Below are 16,095 nucleotides of genomic sequence, written 5' to 3' on the forward strand. Positions count from 1 at the left end.
CATTATAAGAGTGAGTATGGACAAAAGATATGAGATGAAGAGATTAAAGAAGGGAGGACAGTGAGGAATCTTGAATGAAAGAGAGGTGAGGGCTCTGAGGGTAGGCCAAATGAACTGTCAAAGGGGCCAAGAAAGTGTGGGGAGAGGACAGTGAAAGATGAGCCAAAGAGTGGGGGAGCAGCAGTTGAGTACAGTGAGAGCAATGAGAGAAAGAGAGATTAGAGAATACCACAGTGGATATGAGGAAGAGCAGAGCATGGATGCAGAGAAAACATCCCAGTTGAGGAGGTTGTGAAAAGAGGGTGGTGGAATGAGTAGGGGGAACATTGGGGTGAATTTACTGAGAGCAGTGAGAAAAAGAAAAGATGGAGGGTACCCTAGGGAGTTAAAGGCAAGAGTAAGTGTTGGGTAGTGGAAGAGAGGATACTGGTTGGTAATAAAGCAGAGCAAGTACAATGGAGCAAAATTAGAGTAGAACACATTGGAGAGGTGAGGATGAGGGAAGTCCAACATAGGCTTACAAAGAATAAGTCCTGAGGTCAATCTGTTCAACAAAAGGCGGTGCTCCAGCATGGCCACAGTCAAATGACTGAAACAAGTAAAAGAATAAAAGAATATGTTGTTGCTGTTTAGCCACAGGTCGGTCCAGATGGAGCAAACCTATACAAAAAACATTAAAGCAGTGATCGTCCTATTTTCATTTCCAGGGTCCATCTATGTAATATTGCATTAATCAGACATCACTTTTCAGCCAGTAGGCTATGATTTGATGGAAATCTGGTTGTTATTTCTAGGCTACCCTAGTGACCTTGTTGGCTTTTCTGCACGTGTGTGTTTTAGATAAGTGATTTCGTGTAAAATAAGAAATGAAGGGTTGCATCTTTTGAAACAATAAATATCAAAATGATAAAACTGAAGATATATGATGTATGGATATGTGTGTCTGTATGTGTGTGTGTAAATATATATATATATGTGTGTGTGTGTGTGAATATATATATGTGTGTAGGTATATGTGCATACACATACGTATGATTATAGGCATAAGTATATGTATACGTACTATATATTTTTGCATGTGTAAGTGTGCATATGTGTGTGTGTGTGTGTATATATATATATATATACACACACACACACTTATGTATCTATACATACATGTACGTTTATATATGTGTGTGTGTATTATAAAGCAGACATTGGAGCTTAATGCAGCCCTCCTGCTCGCCAGCTCCTGTCAGACCAGCCAACCCATAACAGCAGAGAAAATGGACGTTAAATGATAATGCTTATAATGATGCTGCTGCTGTTGCTGATGATGATGATATATGTATCTGCATATATATGTGTGCACACTCAGACACAAGCACATATGTTCGGTACCTTGATGGGTGTCTTCATACTTTGTTTTTATCTAAATTCACCAACCAGTAAGCTGAAATAAATCATTGCCAGTTTCTCTTCTATAGGCCAATGATATTTAGTGAAGGATGTACAGTAGATTATTGAAATGGAATAAATCTTGCCCTGGTTGACATAAGTTGAACTATTTTCCCCCTGCCCTCACCCCATCCCTTTCCTCTCCACCACCCCACCCCCACATGAATTCCTTGAATCTTTTACAAATTGGAAATTCAACTTTACCACACCACTCTAACTCGTCAGCCAATAAAGTCTTCTTAAACAAGGCACACACCTCGCTCAGATTCATGTTATTTCAGTGGATGGATGGATGGATGGATGGCCCAGTTAGTGGGCAAGAGAAAAGAGCTTATGAGATATTCACAAATGCAAACAACCAACATGTGAACACACATACAAACAAACAAAAAAATAGACATCCACACACTATATACAAACTCACGCTGTCCAAGCGCTTAAACCCATTTGTCCATTCTCAATCTCTCTCTCTCTCTCTCTCTCTCTCTCTCTTATATACACACATACACATGTACACATATTTACATACTATCATTTGAGAGTTACATGCACATACATGCTCATGCACTCTTATCACAGTCCCACTCACTCATTCCCACACACACAGTCATTCAGTTTTAGTTAGTTAGTTAATTTTTTAGCTCAGAAAGCAAAAAGCAAGGCCATGTAGGGGGACATGGAGTTATGTACAGGGTGGTGTTCATGTAAAGAGTTCAGGCCACTTGAGGTCAAGGGAGACTTTGAACCGAGCGGTCGTCGGCATCTTCACCATCTCGTCTGGCAGCTTATTCCACGGAGAAAGCCCCTCTCCTTCGATTGAGATGAAATCGTCGCAGATAGAGCTTTTCGGAAAGTTCTATTCAGTTGTTTCTCACGCATACACTCTTGCACCAATCACACGTACACACACACACACACACTAATAATTTCCTAATCATAGTTTCACATTCACACACCGAACTCATCCTCACTCATGTTTGTTTACTTGCTGTCCCCTTTATGTAACATGCTTTAAAACATAACCCTCAAAACCAATTCTATAAAATGACCATAGAGATGCATGAAGACGTAGGAAATTATTTAGTCCATGAAATACTTTGCCTGAAAATGAAAAGCTAAGAAAGTTATGACTGGGGCCAACCAACCATGCAACACTTTTCCAGCTCATTCATAAAGATGTTAAGACATTTTTATCGTCAAACATTTTATAAATGACATCTAAAATGTTCTACAAATGCTAGAATTCACATTTTACGACCTTTCATTGTGAACATGGAAGCTAATGCGAGAGCCTCCACATGGTTTCTTGATCTGCTAGAGATAGTAACCAAATCACCCTTATATCACATTTTGGATAAGGTAATCTTAGATAAACTGCAGTTAAAAATCAAAAGTTGGGATAGGCTCAGCTGGAATGTCTTTGATAGCAAGTCTGATCAATCAAGTCTAAACTGCATCTTTATCTTATAATCATTGGTGTACATCAAAAGAGCTTCTAGATGATAACTTGACTTGCAAGAAGTAGAAGGTAAATCTCCCTCACAACACACTCTGAAATTCCAAAATAGATGAAATGATCACTCCCCATAGGTTTTCTCAATAAGAACTGACCTGAATCTAAAGAACAACAAAAACTTGTAAGTAGTATTGTGTTTATAGAAAAGATCTTTCTAAATGTATATGTATGCATGTGTTGTTATACTTTGGGAGTGTCACACTCACTGGTTGTGGTTCACTTCACTTTTAGTTATATTATCAGAAATTTGCAATATAGTCAAAACTGAATTAAACCATAGTCAGTGAGAGTGATTCTTGGCAGTATGACCCTCCTCAAAGTATAACAATATTGGTTTCAAAGCATAGTTTCAGATAAAATATTCTTTTAAAGCAAATTGAAAAATAAAATGTTTGTTGCGTGTATGCTATGGGTGTTGTATATATGTTGTGTGTGTGTGTGTATGTTGTGGGTAGGTCTGCGTTGTGTATGTGTATCACCTCCTTACTCTTAGCACTCTGGTTCTCATCAATTTCTCTCACACTGGTTTCCTTTCATCTCACTCTGTTTTATCACCATCTCATTCTGCCTGTTTCAGCCTCCCCACCCAGCTCTATGGGAAAGAAAAGAACAGAGAAACCAGGTTGTGTGAAGATCTTACCATATAATGCTTGTGGGTCTGTTGTTATTAGTTACTTCTAGGTCATCCCCAATTGAGAAAACCTATGGTCATAGGCATTTGAACTACATTAAAACTACATTAAGACTACATTATCTTGTATGTACTCTCTTTTTAAGTATTGGGGTATGTTGGAGAAATTTTGCTGCTATTTCTAGTAAGTCAAGTGACCATACAGATGCTTTCACAATTACTCAGCTGGAGGTCTGCCTCAACCAGGGGTCCATATGGCCTGTGGGAGTCTGCATGGCCCTTGGGGGTCCATATAAGATTTTGTTGTTAAAATTTATGTACAGTAAATCGATTATACTTCTTCAATGCATAAAATATTATAATTTTTTTTAATACAATTCTTTATAATATTATATTATAAATATAGGCGCAGGAGTGGCTGTGTAGTTCTGAGTTCAGTCCCGCTACGTGACACCTTGGGCAAGTGTCTCCTACTTTAGCCTCGGGCCGACTGAAGCCTTGTGAGTGGATTTGGTAGGCGGAAACTGGAAGAAGCTCATTGTATGTGTGTGTGTGTGTGTGTGTTTGTGTGTCTGTTTGTCCCCCCTGGCATCACTTGGCAACCAATGCTGGTGTGTTTATGTCCCCATAACTTAGCAGTTCAGCAAAAGAGACCGATAGAATAAGTACTAGGCCTACAAAGAATAAGCTCTGGGGTCGATTTGCTCGATTAAAGGCGGTGCTCCAGCATGGCCGCAGTCAAATGACTGAAACAAGTAAAAGAGAGTAAAAAGAGTAAAAGAGAGATATAATATGATTATTTAAACATTGAATGATAACGAGAGTTCACCCAAGTAAAACAGGAATCAGAGGTGCCCATGGGCAAAGAATGGTCGGTCTAAAGAATGATGTAGTATGAATGTAGTATGTAAATGATGTGAAGAATGATGTAGAATGATGGTGATTGTGTCTCAGTAAGGGGAGGTATGGTTGAGTGTGAGTGAATGTAAAGGAGTGTGTAGTGTGATGGGTGAGTGTGGGTGTGTCTGTAAGGTAAGATGTGGCATTATGGGTGATTGGGTGGATGTGGAGGAAGGTGTAGGTGCATCTATAAGGAAAGGTTTGGGATGATAGGTGATTTGTACTTCTGTTCAGGAAGGTGTGGCATGACGGGGTGGTTACAGTGGTGTAAACTAGAGTAAGAGCAGGTGGGAAAAAAGGTGTGGGGGTAATTAGATTAGGCATCATGATGTGAAGCTTGACTGATGAGATGAGGCAAGATAAAAATCAATTACAGATATTCTGTTGTGCAAACCCAGCCAACCCATGCTAGCATAGAAAACCAAACATGAGAATTGGTGTAGGCGGTTGTCGTCATGATAACGATCTCTCTCACATACATGCACACACACATACATACACATTAAATTTATGCTTGTATATGTGCATATATGAGTGTGTGTGTGCATACATATACATCAGAATGTGTATATGTTTATAATCACATGTTCATATTCCTAACTCTCAGACAACAGATAACTGCCCATACACCATGATCAAAAGAGGAGCAGATCTAAACATGATGGATGAACAAGCAGGAGATATATATATATATGTGTGTGTGTGTGTGTGTGTGTGTGTGTGTGTGTGTATATATATATATGTGTGTGTGTGTGTGTATATGTAATATATGTATGTGTGTGTGATCAATATATATGTGTGTGTGTATGTGTATCATACACACTCACATATATCAGATGCATGAAACAAACCAAAACTGATTCTCAAAGGATAACTTTGACATGTGATGTTAACCATTATCTAACTCTTCTTTTCTCTACTAGAAATCTAATTTTCTGCATACGCATAGCATTCTCTGCCATTTCTGTTTGATAGTCTGTCAGTCTGGATTCTTCGTTGTCAAATTTTTTGGCATGATACACGTGATAAACATTTTCTTCATTTGCACATACCACTTTTTTTTTTTTTTTTTTTCATCTTCTTTATCTTTTATTTCCATCAATAGTCACATAGCCATGATTGGTTATGAAGTTTTTGTGAATCAGGAAATTACACATTTGATTCCACTGAACAGGACTTAGGCAAATGCCTTGTATTATAACCTTGTACCAAACCAAAACATTTAAGGAAATTTGGTAGACGGAAACCCTATAGAAACTCATCCAACCTTTTTTTCATTTATCTTTTAGTCAGGCAGGAAGGCCATGCCCATGACCATTTATGTCATGGGCACTGCTATGACCTTTTAAAGGTCATGGGCATTGCTATGCCCTTTTATAAGCCATAGACACTGCCTTTTGTAGGTCATAAGCACTGCCATGACCATTTATAGGTCATCGGCAATACCATGACCTTTTGTAGGTTATTGGCACCATTGTGATCGTTTATAGGTCATGAGCACTGCCAGATCTTCTGTAGGTCATGGGCATTGCCATGACTTCTGGAAGGGAAGGAGAAACGTATCCTGAAACTAGAGAGCTGGTCCAAACACAATAAAATGGGCTCTTGCTACAGGCATTCAAGAGCCAGTTAGTGATGTTAAACCTGGTGATGGATTAAGTCCACCCCTGACTAGGACTAACTTTAACGAGTCATGGTTACCAGTCTTTGAGGCCTGAGCCCTTGCCTAGGTCATATGCTGCCCTACTACCTGTTTTCCTCTTTTACTTGATTGTGCTAGAGAACTATATTCCAAGTCAGTTATCTTGATTCTTCCCCTAGTTCTTAGTTCAATGCTCACATAATTGATATGTATTTATCAAATGGCTGGATTAACTTATTTCATATTTGTCATATCCTTTTTGTGAGATAATAGAGTTTAATGTGAGTGGTATTTGGTTGCTATTTTGAGCTTGTGGGACAACCATGTAGAGGCTGTTTCGAAATGCTTTGGTCATGCACAATGCTGACCTTTGACTGGATTCTAACTCCCTGTTGCCTCAGCATGTTGTAGCTTTCTGTGAGATAAGGAGAATTGAAATGAAATTTCAGGAGTCAAGAAGAACTAAATCATCATCATCATCATTATCATCATCATCATCATCATCACTATCATCATTTAATGACCCTTTTTCCATGCTGACTTGGGTTGAACTGTTTGACAGGAACTGACAAGCCAGACAACTGTGCTGAGTTCTGAGTTCCAATGTCTACTTTGGCACAGCTTCTATAGCTTGATGCCTTTTCCAATGCCAACCTCTCAGCTGATAGTACTTGGTACTTTGTGGCACCAGCACTAGTGAGGTCACTAAATACCCACAAGACAAAGAGTACTCTCGCATAATTTCCCTCGATAATTTATGATGTGTACATTATGTACATCAATAAAATGATTTTCTTATCAGAAATAAAGCAAATACAGAGAAGGCTATGCTTTGCTGTAGTGATCTAATAAAATCAAAATGTGTCCAGTATTCTTTCTTGTTCACCAAAGTCAGATTATATTTAGATTAATTAGTCATTGAATAAACGTTTTCTTCTCACTACATAAAGTTTTAATTAAATTTGTTTTTCCTCATTATATCAATTATGATGGCTGTAACTTAACAGTTGCGTTTCTTAACCATCACCCGATTATTTATGCAGATATAAAATTTATTCATGGACACAGCAGCTGTTACTGTTACAAAAATGTGTTATATTGGTGTATGTTACACTGATATAAAAGTGGGTGGCTATGCATGCACACACGCACACACACATGCACGCACATGGTGCAGTGAATAATTTGTCATTTAAATTATGTAAAAATGAAAATAACACTGACGTCTCATTTTAACAGTTATATTTACTAAAATTACATAAAAATATCTTGAAATATTAAAGAGTAAATTTATTCAATAAAATCGCCATTGTCTTCAACCACAGCCTCCAGATGACGACTTTGGAATCTCCTGCAACTCTTCTGGATGGTCTCCTTGTTTAAGTTGGTGAACACTGCCATAATCTTTGCCTTCAATTCATCTTTGGTGTTACAAGGAGTTTTGTTGGTCTCTTGCTCAACTGTGCCCCACACATAATAATCAAGGGGATTGCAGTCTGGGCAGTTAGGTGGCCAGATGCTAGGGGTGATGTGATTGTAGAAATTGTCTGACAGTAATAACTGGGTTCTCCTGCTTGTGTGGCATGGTGCAGAGTCCTTTTGCCAGACAGAGGGTCTTCCAGTAGCCACCCTCTTGACCCAAAGCAACACTACCTCCTCCAGGCACTTGATGTAGGCCTCTGTGTTGAGTTTGAGGGTGTGTGGGAAGATGAATGGAGGCATAACGTCGCCATCACTAGTGATCACTCCAAACACCATGATGTTGACTGGCTGTTTGATTTTTATCACTCTTGGTACAGTTGTTCTGTGTGTTCACCATCTGATCCTGTCAGAAATTTTCTCATCTGGGAAAAACGAAAGCATGTTCAGTTGGAGGGGATGCCTGAGTTTGTTCAAAAAGCTTTGTAGTGTGGTCTTTCCTCTTGTCCTCAATGCCTTAGGATAAAAATTGTCCCTTTCTCATCTTGTATGAGGAATACCGAATGTCTTCATGCACTAACTGCCTGATAAGAAACTCAGACACTACCATGTCCCTGGTGATGGACCTGATTGGCTTAGAAGAATCGTTGTTAATCATGGCTTTGATCTCACCAGCAAATTTAGGAGTTCTTATCAGAATGATTAGAGTGAGTTTTCTGAGCTGACATCAGACTCATCCACATCTTTCTGAATCCTCTACACTGTCCTCGGATGGACACCCAAACACTCTGAAAGATTTGTATTGGAGCTTCCAGTGCGAATGCCAAGCAGTACAGTATGTTATTTCCAAATTTCTGGCAGAGCGAATTGAGTCATAGTGCTGTATTTCTGACAAATGGTGCTCAGCTAACCCTATTATACTGTGTAGGTGACAAAATCAAACACAAACAATGCACATGTGTGAAATTAAAAATATAAAATGGCAGCAGTTTACCCATCACACTTTGTATATATATTTGTGTAACCCTCGTAAACTCATAAAGGAGCATGTGTAACAATTATAGAGAAAATATTTGTGTGTGGATATGTATGTGTGTGTAACTATTGTTGGTATGTGTATGTTTATATATATATTTCCTTGGGGCTGGCCATATTGGAGCAATCTCGAGTATAACCAGCCGAAATTGCAAAGATAATCTGGAACTCGACTGAGGATAGAAAACTCCAAATGATCTGTCCTTGTTTGCCTTGTATCGTCTGTCTGGATATTTTGTTTCCCTTTTTTTGTTTCACCCAACTGTCTGGATGTTTTGTGTTCTTGTCCCATTTTTGTATTTATTTATTTATATATATATATATAATAGAATTTTAATGGAGTAGAAGGTGGCGAGCTGGCGAAATCATTAGCATGCTGGGCAAAATGCTCAGTGGCATTTCATCCATCTTTACGTTTTGAGTTAAAATTCCACTTTAGCTTCCGTCCTTTCAAGGTTGATAAAATAAGTACCAGTTGTGCACTGGGGTTGATGTAATCAATTTACCCACCACTTGGAAATTACTGGCCTTCTGCTAAAATTTTAAAATTTGAATGAAGTATGTATTTTATCTCTGATATTCTGTGTGTGTGTGTATGTAAGTCACCAGTATAAGTAAGACTTTGTGTGTGTGTGTGTGGTACCATTATAAGTGAATTGTTACCGTTTAACCCTAAGTTGATCCTGATTGAGAAGACCTATGATGAAAAATATTCCAGGCAGTGACCATTCTACAATTTTTATATCCGGGATGACATTGTCCAATGTACCCGTCTCTTTTTAAAGTAGTAGGCTGCAATTTGTGGAAATGTGACTTCTATTTCTAATTACTGAAGAGACTTCAAAGAGTTGCGTGGTTTTTTTTTTTGCATCTTCTACGAGAAAGTATGTTTCTCTCATCTTTGTGAATGTGCATAGTGTGTGTGTGTTTGCAAGATACATATATATATATACTTGTGTGTGTGTTAACTTTATAAATCAAAAAGAGAGTAGTTAAAAAAAATATAGAGAGAGTTTATCAGTGAGTACAAAAATTAGATTAATAGAGAACAGGGTTTGACATTAGCTTATTGATAATCTTTTACGATGGATTAGTCTATGATCTTAAAGTAAATCTTACTTGATCTTTAGATCATATGCTTTAAGAATTTGTAAATTTCTTTCACTCTGTAATGATTTTTCTTCCACCTTTTTAATAACCAAGAATCCGCTCTGTTGGAACTCATATGGAATCTATAAATCTCTAGGCAATAAAAAAAAAGAAAATATATATATATTCAAAACTTATAATTGAAAACTAATTGATGAAATAAGTGTCAAATTTATAGGCTGATGTTTAAATGGGTTAGTCTTTTGGAAAGATATTCTGATTATTCTGAACATTTGTGAGTGTGTGAACATTAGTGCCTATGTGTATGTGTGAAAAGAAAAACGGTTTTCCTGGTTTTTATAGTGATGATAATATTCTTTCTTCTATTAATTTAGAAAATATCTTCATATTTATTTTAATTTAGGGGGTCTTTTGAAAGTGAAGAAGGGTAATGAGAGAGATTTGCTGTTTTGGTTGTTGAACCTTTAGCATTTGATTGAGCAGCCTTCCATCCATAACCACTCAGTTATTCTAGTTGTGACCTCTCCATCTTATTTCTTCTTTTCAAATTGTGCATCTCTTACGATATTATCCAATGTATTCTTTCTTTTTTAAGAAAATGGTAGGGTGTGATTTGCAGTTGGTTTGACTGTTGTTTCTAACATCACAAGTGACTTACATGGAAGCTCCTTTCCACTTCTCTAAATTGGAACAAATCTGTTCATTAATTTCCTATAAAATAATTTTGGAAAATAAACCCCTTGAGAGAAGATGTCATGTTGACAAGTAAAATATGGTGACTGCAAGAGTTAAAAGTAATCTTATCCACCATCACAAACCACTTAAGCTACTACAGTTTGCTTTAAAAGCAAATTACAACCACATAAATTTTTCTTCAAGCTACAAATCGTTTTTTTTTTTTTATTCTTTTCCTGTTTGTAGAAAAAGGGTCTTGAAGTCAGTCAAATTAATCCCTTATTTTATCATTTAGGAAAGAATAAAATGATAAAGAGCAAAGTTGGCTCCTGTACTATTTGAAATTGCTTCTTTTTTTTCCGCTTTTTTGAAAAAATATTAGTTTAGTTTGACTTTGAAAGTCCTCAGAGACTTGCAAGATCAATACAATTAATGTTCCTCTTGAAGAGTTGCAAGCTGAATAATATGGAGTATGCCGGTGGAGGGAAGAATTCCACTAGGTCAACATTTCTGGAGAGAAACTACTGGACAAGGGACTGGCACGAGGAGGGTGTTGGACACATTGGGGATGGCAAAAGAAACAGATAGAAGTGAAGTAGGATTGAGAGAGTGGAGGTAGCATGAGATGACCTAATTCTGAAGAGCAGAGACCATTGTGGTATCAGTAGAAAAGCAAAGTGAGGAAATAGCAGCTCTGTTGGGTAGCAAAATCTTTCAATCATGATATTGTACAGCATCTGTCATCGTTCTCTATCTTGTCTTTGTTACCTTTAATAATCCTTTCTGTTATAGGCACAAGGCCTGAAGTTTTGCAGGAGGAGACTAGTTGATTACATCGACCCCAGAATTTCACTGGTTCTTAATTTATTGATCCCGAAAAGATGAAAGGCAAAGTCGACCTCGGCAGAATTTGAACTCAGAATGTAGTCACGGGCGAAATACCGCTTTGTTACCTTCAATAATAAAGATAATATTTTCTTCTATAATTATAAGGAACTCTTCTATAAGTATTAGCAGTATATATATATATGTGTATGTGAATGTATGTATATATATATATATAATGAGGGTGATAAATTGGATATTAATTTAATTAATATCAAATTAAAACCAGTAGCCTAGCATATAGAAAAATCTGGAAAATCAGAAAAAATTGTAATACATGCGTATATTTAGGGATAATCACGAAGTGGATAACCAATATGCCAGAAGATCTTCTTCTAGCATAGATTGTATGTGATCTTCTTCTAGCATATTGGTTATCCACTTAGTGGTTATCCCTAAATATACGCATGTATGTATATATATAAAAGTGCAATTAACATCAGTTTTGCAAACTCCGTTTGATAAGAGTTTTTTTTCCCGATGTAGCACTTATCTCCCTATCATAATAATAGTCATAATTCTTTCGAATATAGGCACAAGGCCTGAAATTTTGATGGGGTTTAGTCAATTACATCAACCCCAACGCTCAGCTGGTACTTATTTTATCGACCTTGGAAGGATGAAGGTCTAAGTCAGCCTCTGCTGAATTTGAACTCAACATAAAAACAGACGAAATGCTGCTAAGCATCTTGTCCATTGAGCTAACGATTCTGTCAGTTCATTGCCTTTCTCTTGCCTATAATGATAGTTTCAAATTTTGTCACAAGGCCAGCAAGTTCAGGGAAGTGGGGTAAGTAAATTATATTGACTCCAGTGCTCAACTGGTACTTATTTTATCGACCCTGAGAGGATGAAAGACAAATAGACCTCAGTGGAATTTGAACTGAGAATGTAAAGATAGATGAAATGCTGCTAAGCATTTTCCCTGGCATCTTAATGATACTATCAGCTCACTGTAATGATGGACTCTACCGTCAAAGATGACTGATGAATGTTTGGCTATTTTTGCTGAACGACCTGCGCAAATGATTTGCTTAAAATGATCAAAATGTATGTGCCGCACAATAGCTCACTCCCTCCAAATCAACATTGAACAGTGAACCACACATCAGGTGTCAAAGTGGTTACGATGTGAGATGAATTGTTTTGCTTAAGAACACAGTGCACCACTCAATCTAGGAGCTGAAATCACAATCTAGCAATTGAGGGTGCAACAATACTTTCTTCAGTAATTACTAGCAATTCTTCTATAAGTATTAGCAATATAAATATTCAAAAAAGAAAAGAAAAAAAGAAGCCCAACCGGAATTGAAATTAGTTTACAAACTTCGTTTGATAAGAATTTATTTCATTATATAATGTTTATCATCCTGTCTTTGATAACATATAAGATGAACACTTTTCCAAAGGAAAAAATAAATGTCTCATCTGCAAAGCTGGGTTTATGTTACATACTTTAATGCATTAAAAAGTTTTTGTCCTGGATATGCTCTGCTGAAATTGAATGCATCTAATATGTCCAAACGTCTTTTACCCCATCAAATATGATAATAATAATAGTTAATATCTTACATAGGCACAAGGTCAGAAATTTGATGGGAAACAAGAACAGTCAATTATATTGATCTCCCCGGTACTTATGACCCTGGGAAAATGATTAAGTTTTAACTATGGCTTATGATGAACACATTGTGTTGAACAGGGCTCGCCTGCAGACTTTTATCTTGCGGCCCACTTGATACTTTCTTGAAATGGGTTTATTTAAGCAAACATTTAAAAAATGTTATTAAAAACTAAAGATTGTAATGAAAAGTAAAATAGAAAGATACTAGTGTTTTTGCAATGATAATATTTCATATAGAATCAATGATCATTCATTCCTTATCGTAATAATAAAATGAGAAAGTAAAATGCTTTCAATTCTGTCAGCATACAAGCAGCCCTCATAAAAATCTCTCTGATTAAAGGGGCTTGCAATGTAATGTAGAATAAGGGACAGTTAATTGTATCAATGCTAGTATTTCAGTAGTGTTTATTTTATCACTCTCAGAAGCAAGTTAAAAGTATGATCCCTGTACAATTAGAACTCAGACTATAAGAAAAAATAACTAAACGCTGCAAGGATTTTTGTTTGTCCTGATCTCCTTAGAAACTGATATCTGGCAAACCAGCAGAGTTGTGGACAAAATACTTAGTGGTATTTAGTTATTCCCCTGTATGTTCTGAGTTCTAATCTCACAATTGTCAACTTTGTTATGCTTTTGAGGTTGATAAATTAAGTCACACAAAAGTACAGGGGTTAATAAAAATCAACCGTAACTCTCCTACAAAATTTGTAGCAACATGTCCCATGGGCAACAGTTGACTTTATTTATAAGGACAGGCATGGCCTTGTGTTTAAGAACCTCTCTTTGTAATGATGTAGTTTCAAGTTTGATATTGCTTAGCAGCTTGGGCAAGTATCTTCTACTATAGCTCCAAGCCAACCAATGCTTTGTAAGTGAGAATGGTTGACAGAAACTGTGTGGAAGCCTGTTATATATGTGGTGCAGGGTCCACCTTACCACTGCATGACAGCCCCCCATAATTTAGTGGTTCGATAAAAGAGACCGCTACAACAAGCACCAGATTTTAAAATAAATACTGGGGTTGATTTGACCAATTAAAACCCTTCAAGGTAATGCCCCAACATGGCCACAGTCCAATAACTGAAACAAGTAGAATATAAAAGATATTGCCTGTAATAGAAATTATTATCCATTCAGCTGAATCAGACGCCATTATTTGTCAGGAAATGATTCTCAAATGCATGGCATGACATCCTCCCAGCAGTGGGTCTCTCTACTCTATGATTTTCTTAACAGTTGATCTCTCTACTGTATTATGCTCCCAATAGTGAATCTTTTTTTTTTATTGTTTGATACTGTAAATGGCAATGGTAACATTCGTAATGATTTCATGATTATGATACATTTGATGACTTATTTATTTTAGCCGATGATGATTTATATATTATTTTATGTGATAATTTGTGAATAATAGCATTATTGAACTCCGATGGGATAATAACAGGCTCCCTGCTTTGTCCAGTGGTGAGTGTGACACAGCGGTGCCTAATTCAATCCAGAGCAAATACTGATACTGTAAAAGATATCATTTGTAAAACGCTTGTTTTTAAACGTTTTTTTCATTTCTTTTCTTCGTTGATATTTACATCCATAACTGGAATACATTGACAAAAGATAAACGAATGAATATACATACGCACAACAGGCTACCCCCAAGAGCCTGTCTATCAAATTTTAGCAAAGTATTGGTCATTCTGAGGTTATCAGAGAATATACTTGTTCTAACTGGAAACATCATTGTTGCAGAGCAAATTTTTTAACCAGGCCATCAACATAACAGAAAGGAAATGAATATTTACACTATTGATGCCTTTTTATAAGGCTTTGAATGCAGCAAATGAAATTACGCTTATAGAAAATCCGAAGGTGGAAGTTTCTGTATGGTTGTTCCACCTACTAAAATGAACAGCCAAATTTCCCTCAGATTTCACCCTACCATCTTAGAAATGGAAAAAGACTTATGTATCCAAAATAATGTAGTTCTGGATATATGATGCCTGAAAAAAAAAAAAGACGAGATGATCACAGCAAAACCCTTTGTGTTTAAACCATATCCAATCTAAATATTCTAAGTATTTTATGTTTAGTCAGATTAGATCTGGCCTCTCACACCTACCCTACAATGCCATTATAAAACTAAACAATCACCTCAAGATAATTCATGATTAATTTGAAACAATGTGGCTAAATGAGCATTGCATTTGACAGAGTAATCTGAATGCTAAAGGGTTAAACGTGTTTTTTTGTTTATTTCCTTTTAAAGTGTTTAATCAGTAGAAAGACCTTCACAGATTATCTGGAACTGATGAGATTGATGTGGTAGATGTTCATCTTTGACAGTTGTCAGTCAGCAACAGCAGGAAATATTTATACAGGAAGGTTTGACACTCTGGGGTGGAGAGATTGAGCTTTGTGGTTTGGTCGAGGAAGATGAAACAGAATGGAGGAAGAGGGATGGAGGCCTGCATGTCTCAGACAGACATGGGTGGCAATGGTGGGCAATTAGTTAGCTTTCAGGAGCAGAGGCCAGTGTGATTACTGCAGAGAAAGCAGTGTGAAGCAACAAGGTATTTGTGGATAATAGATTGATCATGTCTGCTGAATCAGGTCTTATCTCAGTCTAAGCAATAGCAACAGTAACAGTGCTCCAACCAGGCATCCTGTATATTGCAATATATTGTGACGATTTGGAAAAATAAAACAAAAACGAAAATAAGAAACATTGGAATTATTAAATGTGAAACGACCTTGGGTCTGAGCTCAGAATGTAATGGGACACAACTGAATACTTCAAGGTATTTTTGGTCACCACTATTGATTCTGCTATTCACTTGATATAAGAGTGGGAAATTTTCTTAATACTGTGAATGATAAAAGGGAAACTACATTTTGAAAACATGAAAGGTGAAAAAGTAGCTAGCATTGAAGGTATTTACTATGAGACAATATCTTCTGAGTGTGAACACTGCTCATCCACAGAAGCATAAGTGCAGGAACGAAATTTGCTTAAGGGGTGAAAACCCAGCTCCAGCCGATGATGTTCAAAATGTTTGCAGGACCCCACCACCACCACCACTACTCCCTGCCCTCAAGAATTTTAGGGAGTGGGCTTGCACCCCTCTTCACCACCTGTTCTTGGGCCTATGCACAAAATAGGTTAGTATTTATTTTTATGATAATTCTGTTCTTGCAGTACCATAGTATAACCTAGGTG

General features: G+C 36.9%; 1 long non-coding RNA gene across 1 annotated transcript; it reads right to left on the reverse strand.

Annotated features, from left to right (window-relative positions):
* Nucleotides 1-3,007: 3,007 nt before the first annotated feature.
* LOC118765748 lies at nucleotides 3,008-12,452 on the reverse strand. The gene is made up of 3 exons (XR_005001620.1): nucleotides 12,382-12,452; nucleotides 7,450-7,455; nucleotides 3,008-3,020 (listed from the first exon to the last, which is right to left on the reverse strand). It is a non-coding gene; the product is annotated as an uncharacterized LOC118765748 (long non-coding RNA).
* Nucleotides 12,453-16,095: the final 3,643 nt, after the last annotated feature.

The sequence above is a fragment of the Octopus sinensis genome, linkage group LG13, assembly GCF_006345805.1.
Source record: "Octopus sinensis linkage group LG13, ASM634580v1, whole genome shotgun sequence".
NCBI classification, from domain to species: domain Eukaryota; kingdom Metazoa; phylum Mollusca; class Cephalopoda; order Octopoda; family Octopodidae; genus Octopus; species Octopus sinensis.